Below are 19078 nucleotides of genomic sequence, written 5' to 3' on the forward strand. Positions count from 1 at the left end.
TAACTTAGAAATCATAGTTTATTAAAGTATAATCTTGCTAATCCAGTTATGGCTAACCTGAACATATATGAGTAATGATACCTGGTGGCTTAAAAACACCTCTAATTCTATAACAATTAAAAGGTTACATAATTGATTGAAGAAAATCTTTACTGTTAAATATGGCATTTAGTCTATGATCAAATTGTCAATTCTACATTCACATATATGTGATCTTAAGAGACTTGAAGTTGAATATAGTATGCAAGCTGAATTGTTCAACTATTACGATATCCCTCTGACTACCTCCTGAATACTTGCCTGTAGTCCTCTGAGTTAGCTCCAAACTCAATCCATACTCCAAGTAACAGATTTAAGATGCTCAATATTGGAATTATTTGGCATCAACTTAAACCTGAATGAAAAAGATTAGGATTTTTTTCCAAAGAAGGTGGAAAAAATGAAAGCTTAATATACACCCGTATATAGTTATTTCTTCTTTGCAAAAAAAATAAATGGCCATATTAAGACTAACATGAAAGGGCATAACTTTTATTTTACTATTTGCTCTTTGTGTTTCAAAATTACACAAAGATGGAAATATATTAACTCTTACAAATAAAACTTTAAGTCCTGTTGAGTTACCTAAATGAGTGTTTCATTAGGTACTGACAGGCTATTTCACCTTCTCTAATAGGAGACTGGAAAGAAGTTGCATACTGTTATAATGAATTTCAATGCAACAGTTTTTCTATACTTTCTTACTCTCCCAATATTTCAATTTTTCTTTAATCTGTTCTCAGGATTGAATTAAAGTTTTTTTTTAGCCCCAAATGATCCTTTTTCACATCTTGAGCACCTAGATATAAAGATTTATTTAGTAAATATAAAATGCATTTAGAAGGCAAATTAGACTAAATATAATTTTCTAAAATCTGACTTCAAATACATTAAGGAAAACAAAAGAAAAAATAGAAATCTAATTCCTGGGTTGTTCCAGAAAATACTGGACAAACTTTGTAATTCATTCAATAAATATTTCCAAGTATCTATGTATTAGTTCCTGAAATATTCTCAGTGGAACCAAAAATTACCATATATTTGTTACGGTCTTTCATGAAATGGCTGAGATAAAATAAAGGGAACAGGCTAAAAGCTTGATGAATGACTTTTAAAAGCCCCAAGGCAATATTTCCATGTGAAAGCTGGCATTTGATTCTCGCCAATATGGTATACTACTTCTTTATTTTGGGAAAAAAATTTTGCTGGAAAAAAGTGAGATTGTTCTTAAAAATGAGAGCTTTGTCTTATGTATTTTCTTTATCTTGAAATAAGAATTTAAACAGAAGATGCTCAAATACAACTCCTTAAATTACATCTGAAATACTTTTAGGGTTTCCAACATAGACAATTATAATTGAAATGATTTGTTAAGAACTGCTTGTATTTATAGATTTCCTGCTTGGTTACAACTGAAAGGAGATATTCCTTGTAGGAAATAAGACCAGGAGTATAGTACACTACACAACCACACTCTTATCCTAAACATCAATTTTTAGTTTAATGACTTAATTAAACACCAACAAATAAGGAATAGAAGGTAAAGAAAACATTTTCCTTCAAACTTCAATTAAATTAAAAAATTTTGACTGGGTGCTTCCCTGGTGGCGCAGTGGTTGAGAGTCCGCCTGCCGATGCAGGGGACACGGGTTCATGCCCCGGTCTGGGAAGATCCCACATGCCGCGGAGCAGCTGGGTCCGTGAGCCATGGCCGCTGAGCCTGCGCGTCCGGAGCCTGTGCTCCGCAACGGGAGAGGCCACAACAGTGAGAGGCCCGCGTACGCAAAAAAAAAAAAAAAAATTTTGACTGTTTGCATCTATAAAATTAGTGATTATCATAATTATTTTTGGTCTTATGCTAAAGTTAAATATTAGATATAAAAAAAGCAAACAAGGCCTTCATATTTTCGACTTTACTTTCTAACAAAAATCTGTGGCTAAGGATTAAAAAAATTTTTTTAAATAAAAACAAGAAAAAACCAATATGATAGGATAAAGTCAGAAGACGTAAGGTTAAAGATCCTAATCTGCATGTGTAGCAGATTACTTAATTTGAGTTTCTGTTTCCTGAACTAACCAACAAATATACTGGTCATTTATAAGGTCTTTCCTACTTTTAAAGTTATGATTAAGTCTACTTTTGAGACACAGGATTTCAGGAATTTAATTCACATGTTTTGATACTTTCCCCTTTCCCTTATAAGAGAATATTTAGAAATATTACTAAAAATTATCCTCTAAGTTCTGTTCAAAATGTGTATTTTATAATGTACATTTATCTGTGAGATAAGCAAATGTCTTAATGTAATTTCATTTTACTAGAGAAATAAAGGGAAAACTAATATTTCCGCTCTACCTGAAGTAAAAATTGAATATTTAGACTGAATACAAATACGCATTAAAATAAATTTATTTGATGCTGTATGAGCTCTTTCAATAAACTTGATGGCATTCAACACAACTATTAAATTGCAATTATACTATTTTAATAAAAACATCTAAAAGTTAGTACTAACTTATTTTTATTGAATCATACTAAAAATAACAAGATTATCAGTAATACTGAAAATTAATTATCAATAAAGCTGAAAATACATTGGTAATATTAATATACATTAAAATATGACTGTAGAGTATGGCCAACCTTACTTCAGCAGCACAGTTAATACTGGAGATAATTTTAGAAGTTTAACGCCAATATTTACGTGCTGCTAAGGCACTGCTGACATTGCTATCATAAGAGCTATGAATAAAAAGAAATATATTTTCTTCAGAAGATCAGATCCTTGTATTTTTGAGGCAGCACAATATGGCCTGCACCTTTTCAAAATCCACAAACCATTATGTGCTGCTACTTTACTCCAAGGTTTTGTTTTTTTAAACACACATTAGCACCTAAAGATACAAAAAAAATTTTCTTTTAGGAAAAGAGAGGGTAAATACATTAAAAAACCCATGTTTAAAGATTCTAACATTAACATAGTATGCATAATTAGTTATTTCTTGGAAGCTTTTGAGTAACATAATAAAACTTATTCCTACATTGAAAATTTAAGGAAAGCCTATTATGTGCGAAGCACCTTGCTATAGGTTAGGAACACAAAGTTGTATAATATGAGAAAAATAAAAGCATTTTTTTCTGTGTCAACTTAATAAGTAAATACAATTAAATATTTAATCAAACTTTTGAATGTATTAAATATATGAAGTTATTTTTTCCTTTTATAAACAGTGAATTCATAAAATTTGGTCTTTACCTTGGTAAAGGCATAATTTACAAACGGCATTTAATTCCTTGCAGTACACCATTCAAATGACATCTTCATCAAGTAGGTAAGACTTCATGTCAAGGGAAAAATAAGAAATGACATACAAGAGCTAAGTTTCAATAAACTTAAGCTAGCAAAATGCAAATATACTTTTAAAGGAAAAAAATCAGAAGTCATGTGAAATATTTTAATACTAAATACAGTAAAAATATACAGAAGGCCTAAAACAAACCAATTTTCTCTTAATTTGTTAAAAAAATCCAAATATTATTTTACCCTCAACATTTATCTATTAGAATAGTTATTGTTAGACTTGGATATCACTTTATATAGGAAGTAATTCTAAAATATGAACCTTGGAAAAATGAGTTAATTTTGTACCCAGAGATGAGAAATAAAACAGGAACCCTGTGGCTCTTGATCTTCCTAGTCTCGTCCTGTCCCCACTCTTCACCAGGTAAGGAATTTTACTCCTAAACAGTTTCCACATACTCAGATGTTGGAATGAAATTTCTTCTCTCTCTAGAAGATACCAGAAAACTACCACCACTGTAGCTCAAGCTTTGACAACCTCTTTTATCGCAGTTTTCTTACCACTAAAATGGCTATGCTAAAGCTACACTACTTCTATTACAGAATAAGGAGATGTGCACTGAAATTTGCCCCTCCCTTCTAATATCTAATTGTTTATACAAAGCATAACTGTCCTATATCCCACATTAATTTCTTGTGAATATTTTCCCATTAAAAGTATATGTAGCTAATCTTTTCTTTTTTTTGGCCTGCCGCTAGGCTTGTGGGACCTTAGTTCCCTGACGAGGGGTTGAACCCGGCCCTTCGGCAGAGAGCGTGGAGTCCTAACCACTGGACTGCCAGGAAATTCCCATGTAGCTAATTTTCTATTTGAGCAACCAGTTTCATATCTTACTCTATTATTGTCTCAAGTTTCGGCACAGTTTTTAATATGTAACCAAAATAAATGTTTGTAATGACTTGAGAAACACATATCTGTATTTATCAATTATATTAAGGAACTGTCCTTTTAGGCTACCCTCCCTGCTCGAACCCACTTTCTAGACAAAACTGTGAACAGATTTTCAAATATACATAATTTATATATGCACATTTTTCATTTAAAAATATTTTATTGAACATCTACTATGTTCCAGGTACCGTCCCAGTTGTTATGTGAGTCGGTATACTGGTGTACCGAACAGACATAATCCCTTCTCAAGAAAGAATCTAAAATCATTTATAAGACACAAAAACATAAAGCAAATAATTGTTCAAGACTGCATATTTTTCTTTGCCCATGCAAAGTAGACATATACATTAAATGATTATTCCAAAATCAAATGGGTTATTTCAATTCGTACCTTTTTTTTTGCAAAATCTATATGTACCTCTCTATATACATATTCGGCAGTGAAAGTGCAGAGTCCTAACCACTGGACTGCCAGGGAGTTCCCCTAAATCTATATATTTTAAACTAAGCCAAGTGTGCCAAACTTGAAAGAAATAAGTGTGAATACTGCAAAATGCAAATAGTTTTATAAATCTTTAAAAAAACCTTCACAGTGAATGTCTTCACTTATTATTGTTTTATTTTTAAAAATTGTGGTTAAATATACGTAATATAAATTCTACCATTTTAAAGTGCATAGTTCTGTGGTACTAAGTCCATTTACTTTGTTGTGCAACCATCGCCACCACCCATTTCCAGAACCTTTTCATCTATATCAACTGAAATTGTACCCACTAAATACTAACTGCCCACTCCCCCAATCACCTCAGCCCCTGGAAACCACAATTCTACTTTTGAATTTGCCTATTCTAGGTACTTCATGTAAATGGAATCATACAGTATTTGTCATTTTGTGTCTGACTTTTTTTACTTAGCCTAACTTTTTCGAGGTTCATCCACATTGTTCCATATATCAGACTTTCCTTCTTGTGGCTGGGTAGTCATTCAGTTGTGTATATTACTACATTTTATTTGTCCACTAATCTATAGACATTTGTTTTGTTTGATCTTTTGGTTATTATGATAACTGCTGCTATGAATATTTTTTATAACTATCTGAGTCCTGATTTCAATTCTTTTGGGTATATACCCCATTAGGCATCACTGGATCATACAGTAATTCTAATTTTTTGAGGACCTGCCATACTGTTTTCCAGTGGTTGTACAATTTTACACCTCCATCAGCAGTGTACAAAACTTCCAATTTTTCTACATCCTTGTCAAGACATATCTCTTTTTTTGATAATGGCCATCTTAATGTGAGTGAAGTACTATCTCGCTGTGGTTTTGATATTCATTTTCCTAATGATTAGTGATGTTGAGCATCTTTTCTTGTATTTATTGGCCATGCGTATATCTTCTCTGGAGAAATGTCTATTCAAGTCTTTTGCTCACTTTTTAACTGAGGTTTTCCTTTTTTTTGTTACAGGAGTTCTTGATATATTCTGGATATTAATCCCTTATCGGATACATGACTTGCAAATATTTTCTAGGTTGCCTTTTCACTCTATTGATAGCATCCTTTGATACACAGAAGTTTTAAATTTTGATAAAGTCCAATTTATCTTTTGCATAGGCCTGTGCTTTTGGTGTCATATCCAAGAAATCATTGCCAAGTCCAATGTCATGAAGCTTTCCCCCTATGTTTTCTTCTAAGAGTTTTATTGTTTTAGTTCTAACATTTAGGTCTTTGATCCATTTTAAGTTAATTTTTGTATATGGTGTGAGGTAAGTGTCCAACTTTTCTTTTGGATATTCAGTTTTGCCAAGACCATTTGTTGAAAAGACTGCCCTTTTTGCATTTAATTGTCTTGGCACATTTGTTGAAAATCATTTGAACATATATATGCAAGGGGCCTGGGGCACCTAATTTATTTTCTGGGGCCTCTAGTTTATTCCAATTGGTCTATATGTCTGTCTTTATGGCAGTACCATACTGTTTGATTACTACAGGTTTATATTAAGTTTTGAAATCAGGAATTGTGAGAGCTTCAACATTGTTCTTCTTCTTCAAGATTGTTTTGGCTATCTGGTGTCCCTTGAGATTCCATATGAATTTTAGGATGTATTTTTCTCTTTCTGCAAAGAATGTCATTGAGATTTTGATACAGATGGCACTGAATCTGTAGACCACTTTGGGTAGTATTTCATCTTAATACTCCCAATATATGAACATGGGATGTCTTTCCATTTACTTGTGTCTTCTTTATTTCTTTTAGCAATGTTATATAGTTGGCAGTATACAAGTCTTTCACCATTGTGGTTAATATTATTCCTAGGCATTTTATTCTTTTTGATGCTATTGTAAATGGAACTGTTTTCTTAATTTCCTTTTTGGGTTATTCACTGTTAATGCACAGAAATCCAACTGATTTTTTGTTTTGTTTTGTTGTTTTTGAGGTACGCGGGCCTCTCACTGTTGTGGTCCCTCCCATTGCGGAGCACAGGTTCCGGACGCGCAGGCTCAGCGGCCATGGCTCACGGGCCCAGCTGCTCCGCGGCATGTGGGATCTTCCCAGACCGGGGCAGGAACCCGTGTCCCCTGCATCGGCAGGCGGACTCTCAACCACTGCGCCACCAGGGAAGCCCCTCCAACTGATTTTTGAATGCTGATTTTGCTTATTAGTTACAACAGGGTTGTGTGTGTGTGTGTGTGTGTGTGTGTGTGTGTGTGTAATCAAGGTTTTTCTACATGTAAGATCATGTCATCTGTGAACAGAAATAATTTTACTTTATAAATCTTTTATACCTAAAATCGGTTCATAGCTGTCTGGCAATCTTGGCCCATTCATTCATTCTTCTAGAAAAACATCAGACAGGTGTCTCTTCTCTCTTTAAACTTCCAATATCTCCCTTTCATCCTCACTTTCACTCAAAAAACAGAAGCTATGAGAAGAGAATTTCTGCCAGTTTCCACCACACCTATCTACATACATGTATCTGTCCCCATATAACTCTTTCTTTGAATTATGAACAATCACTGTTCATAAGACCAATCCCTTCCCTTTTATACTAGATTTTATCCTCTCTTGCTTACTTAAGGATATTCCTGTAACACTCTCCCCTACATCTTTAATTTTTCTCTCTATTGGATCATTCCTATCAGCAAACATGTTATAATTTCTCTCATCTTAATTTCATCCCTTACAGATTATTACTTTCTGTGATAATATTGCAATTTTATCACTGATATTTTAATAAACGCTCAGAGAAAAATTTTTTCCTATTTTTATTTCTATTTTTAACTGAGACAAAAATCATGGCTTTCGATATGAAAGCCTGATAAATTTAAAATATTAGAAAACATTTATTTCCACATGCCAGAAAAATATGGAAATTCTTTATTTAAATGTATAATAAAGTGAAAGATTCCAGTGGCGCAATTCCAGAAATAGGGAAGGTACATCTCTCTCTACCTGTGTTCAACAGCAACAATAATCTCTCGAGCTGGTAAGCTTTGATTTTTCCTTTCCATTTATAATAATCTTCTACTTTGGGGTGCCAAAATAGGTTTTATATTATGCCTTCAGGAAGGGGTTATTTTAAACTCAAAATTTCTTTAATCTATAGACAGTTTCCATTGTCACATGATATGAAAATATTTATGTTACTTTGTTGTTTACACATATCCTTTATGTGTTACTAAATTACTTTAGATTTTTCAAATACTTAATTTTACTTTTAATCTGGTATTAACACAATTTATAATAGTAATTACTTTCTTCAAGTATGCTTCAAATTATGCACATAAACCTCTTAAGGAGCTGGCTATATATAGCCCCTGGGCCACAGAGTGACTATCCTTGCTCAGGACAGTGGAATACTACACAAGTGGTATGATATATAGATATTATACCTGGAGAAAATAAAATTCACAGAAGACAGATTAAAACTTGCTTTTCTTTTACTTCTGATTTTTGGATACAAATGCTTAAAAACAAGGATTTTATTAACAAGATACATTTAAAATTCAATGTTGAGAACAGGCTTGAAATAATATTCAGATATAATCCAGAAAGCCTGTTTTATAATCCAAAAAAACCTAGTTTTTCAGTTTAAGTGAATATAAATTTGTATTGTTGCTACATTCCCTTGATTTTTTTCTGATGAAGAAATTAATGAATGATTATTTAAAAACTGTGTGAAGTGGATTTCAATCTATATAATTTACTCCAGAAAAGTCAGGGGATATATATATGTATTTACACAACATATATATATATATATATATATATATATATATATATATGGTACAATATATAGAGTTATCATTTTATTATTAGATATGTTATCATTTTATTAGATTTCCTAACAATAGTTTCCTTATATACAAAGTTAAACTACTTACAAGCTAAACATTTATATTGAGTTTTAAATTTTTGATGACTTTACTCCCTAGATATGAATAAATTATAAATATACCATAATGTCAGCCAAGAAATGCAATATAAAAAGTTTAATGAGAACATAAATAAATATGCTGTTTATCTTAACTTTTTTTCTTAGACACATTCTTCTTTTGCATTCAAATTATGGATACTTACCCATTGCTATTCTCTCTTTACAATTTTTATGCTGTGTCAATCATTCCTTGTATTCAGTTGGTCAGTAAAACCAACTGACTCTTTCTTTGAGATCGCAATTCATCAATTTCTTTGCCATTCTTAATGTCATACCTTAAAATCAGGTCTAAGTACCTGATAACTAAAATTGCATTTCAGCTTGACTTCCCATCTTTAGTCAATTAATAAACTTCCTGAAACTCATATATTCAAGAATATATCTGTGGTTTCCCAAGTGGAATGTGTACTTCTCTGCCTAGTATCAAGGTCTATATATAATCAGGACCTAACCAGTATTTTCTATTTCTCTCCAATGAAAACACTCTACAATTAAGTTAAAAGATATCTTTTAAATGCCTTATGTGGACCTTTTTGAAATAATCAGAAATTTTAACAGGAACTAGATATTATTATAGTAATGGATTATTATTAATTTTGTTAGTGTGTTCAAAGTATGGTGGCTATATATTTAGGGGAAAAGGGTCCCTATAAGTTAGAGAAGTACATGAACTATTTGTGAGTGGACAGAAGACTGATCAAGCCTGATGCTACTGTGGCCACCAGGTGAGTAGCAAGTGGAACAAACACAATTACTCATCATTTGAGTGTGACTATCCTCTCCCATTGAGTGATTTTTCAAGGCTCCCACAAGAACTGAGATGCTTATAATAAATTGTTTTTCAGTTCTTTCCTCCCCTAAGCTGTATATTCCTACCTCATCTTTGAATCTTCACTGAACCTACTGCTGGAGGCTAAAATATTCACTACCCCCTTTTCCACTTATCCCTACTTTTAAGGACAATTTAAGTCTATCTTCTCTGGTGGATTCTTACTTCAACCTTTCTGAAGGTTACTGATACTGAACTGTCCATTCACAGTATGGACAGTTTGAATACAGACTATTATTCCCAGGATTTAGTACTGTGCTGAGCAGATAACTGGTTTCATTATTTCATACCTATCCTCCTTTCAAACTGGACTATGTGGCAATGCTTCCAATGGTATGGACCATGCCATTTCTCCACTCCTACATCTCAGTCCACTGGAAACCTCATAGTGCCTACATCCTTTAATCTCTCCTTCCAAGTTTGCTGGCTAAAACAAGAGCCACCTTCAACAAGTAGATATGGAAAGAGCCCTGATGACTAGATGCAAAACCAAAAAAAAAAAGCTATTAAAAAAATCAGAAAATAAGAAGTTCTAGACATGTCTCCTAAGCTCTTAAATCATCCTGACTGCAGTGGAATTCACTGGTCAATTTCTGCATTTTTAACTTTATCAATGAAATGAATAGTAGAAGTAATTTATTGAGGCAGCAATTACATACAGCAGTGAATTTGAAGGCAGAAGACCCAAGATGGAATCCTGGCTCTGTCCCTTAGGAATCAAGATCTTGGATAAATTACTTCAGTACACAGAGCCTCAGTTTCCTCTTTGTAAAATGGGCCTATTAACGTCTACTTCACGAAACTGCAGTTAAGACAGCACAGTCTTAAACTTTTATGAGCACATATAGTAGTGAACAAGTATTCAACAAATACCTGCTGAATCTAAATTTATAGGATTTGAAACACACCTCAGACAAACTTAGGGTTTTGGCGGACTGTGATTCAACATGAACCAACAGTACTGATGACAAAGAGAAAGTGGAATCAGGATGCATTAATAGAAGTATCTTATTCATAAGAGACATACTGTATTTTGTACCTCAAAACACATTGAGTATACTGGGTTCAGTTCTATATACAATATTTTAAAAGGAATACTGACAAAATGTAGCAGATCCAAAGTGAAATACCCAGGATACTAATGGTCTAGAATTCATATTGTGAGAACCAGTGGAAGGACTTGGGTATGTTTAGCTTAGAGAAAAGATACAAAAACTATTTCTAGAAGATAAATCTAGGGCCAAAAATTAAGTTGTATGCTAAACTGAAACCTGCTCTCTTACAAGGATTTTATTTTCTATGAGTTATTAATGACATAAATACAATTTATAACACTAAGGAAAAAGTCTATTTATTATGGTTCTAATTCTAATATTCTGAGGGCTAAAATAAAATGAATACAGATCAGTTTAAATATTGACTTTTGGGCATCCCTGGTGGCGCAGTGGTTGAGAGTCCGCCTGCCGATGCAGGGGACACAGGTTCGTGCCCCGGTCCGGGAGAATCCCACATGCCACGGAGCGGCTAGGCCCGTGAGCCATGGCCGCTGGGCCTGCGCGTCCGGAGCCCGTGCTCCGCAACGGGAGAGGCCACAACAGTGAAAGGCCCGCGTACCGCAAAAAAAACAAAACAAAACAAAAAACAAAAATTGACTTTTAGGAAAATTCAATGTATTTTACTAAGCTGTCTTGTTAAGGATTTGGAGGACAAACTGCCAATTTTAAGTTCTGACTATAGGGCACCAAATTCCAGAGGCATAAGAAACAGCTTGTAGAGCCAAATTAAGGAAAACAAAACCGAAAAAAATTTTAATAAACTTACTGGATATAACAGGAAGAGTGAAACTGACAGTCTAGGCAAAAAGTCAGGTATGACTGCTGACAAGTGGATACATGTTTAAGTCAATCTGCATTCAATTTATTCCTGTTTTTACAGGGAGATAATTTTGAAGACTCAAATTTCAGACAAACAGGCAAAGGGCAAGACTGCAGACAGTAGCCTGGGATGTTACCTACCGTACTTATGCTTAGAACTTGAAATCCCTATCATACTAGAGTTCATTATATTTGTATATTCATTTCCTATTTAAATCAAGGCCTGTGCTATTAAATTCTGACTTGTTTTCATTTCCTAAAAAAATATCCGAAGTAAGTTCACAAATAATAAGTTTTCTATTATCCTTCTTTGAATCACCCATCTTGAACTGAGAAGTTGTTCAGGGTGGGAAAACAGCGAATTCATTCCCTTTCTATAGTTTTGGCATTAAAATTCATATTTTATAGCTATAATTCTTGTGAGATCAGAAACACAGCACTGCCGTAAACATTAAAGCTCAAATTTAACTCGTTCTCTTAAACATACATGTGTCAAATATATAAAATTTTGAGGACAGGAACACCTGGCATTTGATTAAGCATTGTCTACTTCTCAAAAATAGCTGTTATTTGAACAATGACTGAAAAATGGCTGTTGCATATTGTCAACTTTCTCTATGTTCACAAACTGTAAAACAATATACAGCTTTAAGAGCTTAGATATGATATGTTTACTAAATTAATATCAACTGATGATGTTATTAAGTTTGCAAATCCTTCCTTACCACCAAATGCTGACAGTACCTAGCATCCTTATAAAATTTTCTGCTTTGGATTATAACACTCTTTACTAATCCAAGTGCCAAAAAAGCAATTGGTTTTTTTCTCTTTTGGCACACGTCTTTCTCTCAGAAACATTCACATTATAAAATTATTCAAGATAATTAAAATTCCCCCATGAATGGCATAGGTAGACAGTAATTTACACCAGTAAATTTCCATCACAAATAAATTAAAAATAGGAGAAATTTCAGCTACATCTAGGGACTCATAAAAAAAGCATTACATTTTCATTGAAAACACAACAGATTTTATATCATTTGCCATATTGACTGCTTACTGCCCTACTGATTACAACATCCTGGTTCTATTTCCAGTACTTTTAGTCAATCCTACATTTACACTATTTATAATTCAAGAACTGACAATATTTTCTATAATGGTATAATTACATGCCATTGCTATTCTATGGCTAACTTGATAACTTGATTTCTAAAAACGATAACCAGTCCTATGTGAGAAATAGTTGTCATTTCTTTTCACTAGCTTATCTCTTGGACAGCAGGCAAATTTAATAAGTCTCCTGAATTACAAGGTAATTTATCTCCATCACTTTTGTTTACAGGACTACTAACATAGACAGCGTTGAATAGTGAATTTTCTGCTTTATCTTTTGTTTCCTATTTACAAAGTCAATCGCTTAAAATTTTTGTTGTTGTAGATTAAAGAGACAGAAGCAATGATATTAACTGCTGACAATGAACCTAAAGATGTTATTTTATTTAGCACCAAATGATACATTATTTTAAATTCACATAACAGAAATATATAAAAATCAAAAAACATAGCTCAAAAAAGTAGGAAGAAGTGTGACTACTTCTAAATGTTTTATGTTAAGCAACAAAAGTTTAAGAGCTTAAAATTGAAAATCAAATTTGAAAAATATTTCATCTCTACTCAATTTGTAAAAATGAATCAAAAACACTATCATTATTTAATTTTTACAGTATCAAACATATGGAACACTAATACTCCACAATTTCTGGAATATCCATATTCCACAAGTGAATAGTTCAAAAAAATCCCTCTCTTAAAAAAACAATGGGGACTTCCCTGGTGGTCCAGTGGTAAAAGAATCCATCGTCCAATGCAGGGGCCGCAGGTTCGATCCCTGGTCGGGGAACTAAGATCCCACATGCCGTGGGGCAACTAAGCCCGTGTGCCACAACTACTGAGCTTGCGGGTCTCAACTAGAGAGCCTGTGTGCCGCAAAACTACAGAGCCCACATACCCTGGAGCCTGAGTGCCACAACTAAAGAGAAAACCTGCACACCACAACTAGAGAGAAGCCCACGCGCCATAATGAAGAGCCCATGCATCGCAATGAAAGATCCCGCATGCCTCAACGAAGATCCTGTGTGCCGCAACTAAGACCCGACACAGCCAAATAAACAAACAAATAAATAAATATTAAAAAAAGAAAGAAACAATAGTGTAAAATAAACATAAAAGAGAGAAAGACGGAATACACACACAATCATGAAGAATCAATGACCACTGTCACTATGTGCCTATTCTTCTGGGTATTGTTTAATTGGAAATAACGCTATTCTAGTATCTAAGATTAAAAGTAACTCCAGGCATATTACATAGAAGAGACAAGAGTAAGCATTTCAACTATGAAATACCACAAATGACCTATTTTAAAAGATGCTGGAGAGTATCCAAGCAAGGCTGCTTGCTTAGAAATTTATAAAGGAGATGAAATGAGCTTAAGAATGTGATGTTATCTGTACTTATAAATCTGTTGGAAATTAATGATACCTATTTCTTTTTGAAAAGTGGACTGCCCTCCAGTCTACAGTAAGACTGCAATACCAACTGAAAAGATTTCTTTTTCTGAGATTTAAGTTGAAGAAAAGCTGAGCTGGCTTCCAAGGGACCAATTAAGAAAGCCAAGCCTGGATTATATAGGATTCTTTGGGGATTTGCAAATGTTTCCATTCTAGTTTTCCAGCAACAAAAATATAAAGGGAAAAAATTATAAAAAGAAGTGATCAGTGGCATTTGGTTACTATTCTTCAAACTGGCTCATTACTACAAATTTTCAATATTTAATTGATTCACACCCTGAAAACTACTTAATTGAGCTCAATGGCTGATCTATGATCATAAAGTCACTCCTTGACACATACACATTATTTAATAATAATACACATTATTACTGGGTCACTAATGCAATGGTATGAGGTAATGTAAGAGAAGCACCTGAAGCACTAGTTTTCATTTAAACAGGGCCATCCCTCAATATCAAGAACAGAAACAGTAGCAGTTGAGTTTCTTTTATTTAGAGATGTAAAATTAGCTGAAGGAATACATGGAAATGAATCTTTTTGGTAACTGATTTTAGGGTCTCAAATTTAGGGAAATAAGTATCTTGTGTATTTACCATAACCTTGTTTTTGACAGTTTTTCTAGGGGTATGATATTAATTTCAGCTAACCTATTAGAATTATTCCCTTAGCATTTACAAGTTTCTCAAAAGTAAAATGAATCAGGGTAAAAATGTTTCTTATTCTAAGAGGTGTGCATGTGTATATATAAAAGGAAGGAAAAGGGATTGCCTTCCTGTTTTTCCCACCTCTTGAAGTTTAACAGCTAAATTTTAAGCACGTCACAAAGAAGTCAGAAGTGTAATCTAGTAAAATGTAAAAACAGATAAATGAAAAAAACTATTTCTCCAGTGGAGAGGACACTTCCACTTTATAAAACCATAAAATAACTGTCAATAAACCTGAATAATGATGATAATAAAAAAGACCACTACTTATTTGTAAATTCCTTTGAAGGAAAAGGGTTTAAAATTATGATTCTCAGATTTAGAGATGATAGGGCCTGGCTGTAAAATCCTTTCCAAAACAGAAAACTTACCCAAGGCAATGACACTATTTTTGCTCTAAAATGGACTAAATTAACATCGAACTTCAATGTGTTGGGGGTCAGGGGAGGTTAGAAAGTTGTCATTCTAGGATGGTAGAAAAAAAATTCAGAAATAAAGCAAAATATGACACCAAACAGTAACTTTTTACAGCAATGGCAGGGGGACTGTGAGTTAATACTTACAAGGTAAGAATTGCAGGGCTAAGTAGGGGGCTTGTTTTATATGGTCTTCATTTTGTTGTTATTCACCTAGGAAAAAATAAGAGGGAAGACTTAAAAAATTTGATCACGTTATATAAGTTAGAAAATTTTCAACTGAGGTTGACAATCATTGTTTTTTGATCCTTATATAGCACTGAACAATCACAGATTAGAAATACCTAGCAGCAGCATTTATATATTTCAGTACAGAGTACTATCATTAATTTTTTAAATTCACTTTTCTATTACTATCACCCTCTTGAAGTTTAAAAGTCAAATATGTAAGTGTTACTAAAACTCACACTTCAATATCTAACTTGGAGCACACTGAGGCTTCTGGAAGACATCATATAATTGCAGATATTTTAAGATAAATTCAGTTTCATACCTCAACATTGACCAATCTCTTTCTCTTTGTCTCACACACAGACACATGAAATCTACAAATCCGTATACTGCCCAATTCCAAGAATTCTACTGTAATACAGTATAAATACAAAGCTTAGGTTGGAGCTTAAAATGCATGTAGAAATTTCTGAAAACAGTATGCTATGATCTATGGCCAAAATAAAAGAAAACACAGTCATGAAATTGCCTGAATTAAAGAGCAAACGAAAGAGTAGTGATAAAAAAAAGAGAAACTATTTCCATGGTTGTCCTTTACTTATAAGAGTAGGGAGGATTAAAAGCCAGTATGCAAAGGAAGGAAACAGTATGGCTCATCTTCAAAAATAAAAGAATTTATTTAAAATTTTAAAATATCCTAGCAACTTAAGTTGGTTAGAATGTTTGATTTCTGTGGGCCATGACTGTAAGTTGTAGTTTGTACACCAACTAACAGTTAAGCACTTACTACAAGACACAGAATAGAATAAATCCAATCCAGGCCTTAATGGGGTATTCCAAGTGTATATCTTATTGTAGAATATCTTCACCAAAAAGGACAGTACATTTTTAAAACTTATTTGAAAAATAAATATTTCAAATCCACAGAAAAATCAAGAGAATAGTAAAATGAATCCCCACATCCTACCCCTGGCCCTCCAATGCAGCTGTATTGAATTCTAATATTCTGTCATACTTACTTTGCTTTTATTTATTTACTTTTTTTTTTTTTTAAAGAATAAAAGACTACACATATAGTTGAGTTCCTTTTGTACCATACCTTGGATCCCATTCCCCTCTCTCCTAAGACATAATTACAATCCTGAATTTGGTATTTAATTCCTATGCATCTTTTTACACTATTATTACAAATTCAAGTATTCAAAACTATATATCATTGCTTTCAAGCTTCATATAATGTTATCATACTGTATCTAATCTTTTGCAACTTTTTCTGTTTGCTGAAGACATTCATCTGTGATGATACACATAGCTCTCATTTTAATAGCTATATAATAAAAATTTTTTATCACATGACTATGTCCCATATTTGCCATTCTCCTGTTACTTAACATTTACATTGCTTTCAATTTTTTCCCATTAAAAGTAAAAATAAATAAGACTTTACTACAAATGTGTTAGTTTATCTAAAACATCTAGGAATGGAATTGCTGAGTTAAAGCCTATGTATATCTTCAACTTTAGTAGGATGTTGCCACATGCTCTCACAAGCAGCATATGAAAAGTTCTCCTTTCTGTATTTTCTCCAATACATATTTAGAAGTACATTTAAGATAAATAGCTACTATCTAACTGAAAATTTAAAAAATTCTTAAGTGATCAACTCCCTCTGTTTTCATCAAGTACAGGTTAAATAGAGGTATACTAAATGTTCCAAACAAATACTTAAAATTTGGTCCAAGGTACTTGAACAAAAATAAGCTCTCATAGTATAGGTTTTCTTCATATGACTGAAGAAATAGCAAGACTTAATCTAGAGCTACTGTGTTAGAAATGATAAGATTCATAATTAGTTACTGAGCTCAGAGGAAAAAAAAAGCAGAAAATGTAAATGGTTTATTAGTGTGAAGAATTCTTCCCCAATTCATTTTGGGCAGTGTTCTCACATGTGGTGCTTCTAAAAAAAAAAACTCACTTAGTGTTTATAAAAAACACAAATTCCTAAGTCTAGCTCCAGAGATTCTGATTCAGCACATCTGGAAAAATGCTTTATTCTAGGTTATTCTGGTACAGGTGGTCCACAGATACTTTACACAGTAATTAGTAGTAAAAACAAGGTATTTTCAATATAAAGCATTATGTAACTCACATTTTTGGTTAACGGTAGGTAACAGTAATTAATATGTTATCTGTTAAATTACATCAACATATTAATGAAAACACACTGTAGTATTAGGGGACAAAAAACCCATACCAACCAACCAACCAACAAAACAGCCCATGGTTACCTTTTTAAAAGAATGCTATTGTAAATGTTGGACTTTAAGATGGGGCATTAGGCTTACACACTAAAAACACCATTTGTAGTTTTCCACCAAGAATGCTACAAATGAAATCAGAATTGTAACAGAAATCCAATATTCACTTCCCTTTAACTACAACCTATTGGAATTTGGATACAAAAGAGGAGAAAAATATACAGATAGTATTTAGGTTATGCACATCTGTGCAAATTCAAATCATTAAAAATCAAAAACACTCTTATACTATTTGAAATTACAGATTCCTATTTCCAAAAGATTTAGAATAATCTGAACTTTCCATATACAAAGTTCAGATATAAGACGTTATTTTAATAGTGAGAAAAAGTAGACTTATGCACTTTCACCTGCAGCCTGCTTTGTCTTTATACACAACACCAAGTAGTACAGGGTGTTGTTCTTTTTAGTTACAGTGAAATGAACAAAAATTTGGCCTTGTTTAGACTGGGCTATAAAATAAAGATAATATGGGGCTTAGCATATGGTCCCAAAGTGAAAGAAACACTCCTATGTGGCCACAGTCAACTTTTCTTTCCTCAAGTGTACTACCTAACTTGTGTTATCAGCAACTAACTATTAATAATTTATTCTAGGCTACCAAAGCATGAAACATACCATAAATACTTTCAGAATCAAGACAGTTTTCCATTCAAACAGATGGAATTAACCGAATAAAAATTAAATGAACTAAAACCAGAGTAAATAGTAAAAAACAGTAAAAGTCTAAGAACTATAAGCATCTACTGTTCTCTTTAAGCTGCTTTGGGAATAAAATACCTTTTTGTCAAAGAATGTATTCATTATACTATATATGGATTACACTGACAGTTTGGCCTCTCTCACTTGGTCTGTAAAAGCTGGTGGGTGCAGGCTCTGTTGGCCACCATTACTGCATATTGATGCTATTCTGTACAATAGCTGACAAGCAGCAGCAATCTCTCAGACCCTGCTCCCAACTGTAAAGAGCAAGAACAAGGGCTGTGGTGATACTTGTTTATTCACTGTTGCTTCCACTGAAGAAGCAAGCTGAGAAAAGCATATGCAACTAACACACAGAGGAAAAAACTGGCTCAGCTCAACCTACCTAGTAAGTCTGCTTTTCTCATTACATGATAAAATTAGTTAAGAAGGAATTTTTTCTTTAAAAAGTGGGATGGAGAGAGAAGAAAAGACAAAATTGATGTTTTGATTAGAAATGGAACCTGTAATGTATCTAAGGAAAAAAATTAATGACACATGTAATGACACTTCAGCTCCTAGTTTAGATTTAACTGCTCAATTATCAAAATTCTCAGAAGAGTTTTAACCAGGTTCAGGGTGAATTCATAAAGACTATCTTCCCTAGCCATTCTTCTGGAAAATAAGAAAGTATCTAAACTTTAATCAAGAAATGA

General features: G+C 33.1%; 1 long non-coding RNA gene across 1 annotated transcript; it reads right to left on the reverse strand.

The window, feature by feature from the left end:
* Nucleotides 1–57: 57 nt before the first annotated feature.
* On the reverse strand, nucleotides 58–15341 carry LOC114888014. Its single transcript, XR_003791685.1, has 3 exons — nucleotides 15280–15341; nucleotides 3297–3378; nucleotides 58–394 (listed from the first exon to the last, which is right to left on the reverse strand). It is a non-coding gene; the product is annotated as an uncharacterized LOC114888014 (long non-coding RNA).
* Between the last annotated feature and the right edge of the window lie 3737 nt (nucleotides 15342–19078).

This window comes from Monodon monoceros, unplaced genomic scaffold, assembly GCF_005190385.1.
Source record: "Monodon monoceros isolate NGI ecotype Baffin Bay Population unplaced genomic scaffold, NGI_Narwhal_1 Super_Scaffold_8, whole genome shotgun sequence".
In the NCBI taxonomy this organism is placed as follows: Eukaryota; Metazoa; Chordata; class Mammalia; order Artiodactyla; family Monodontidae; genus Monodon; species Monodon monoceros.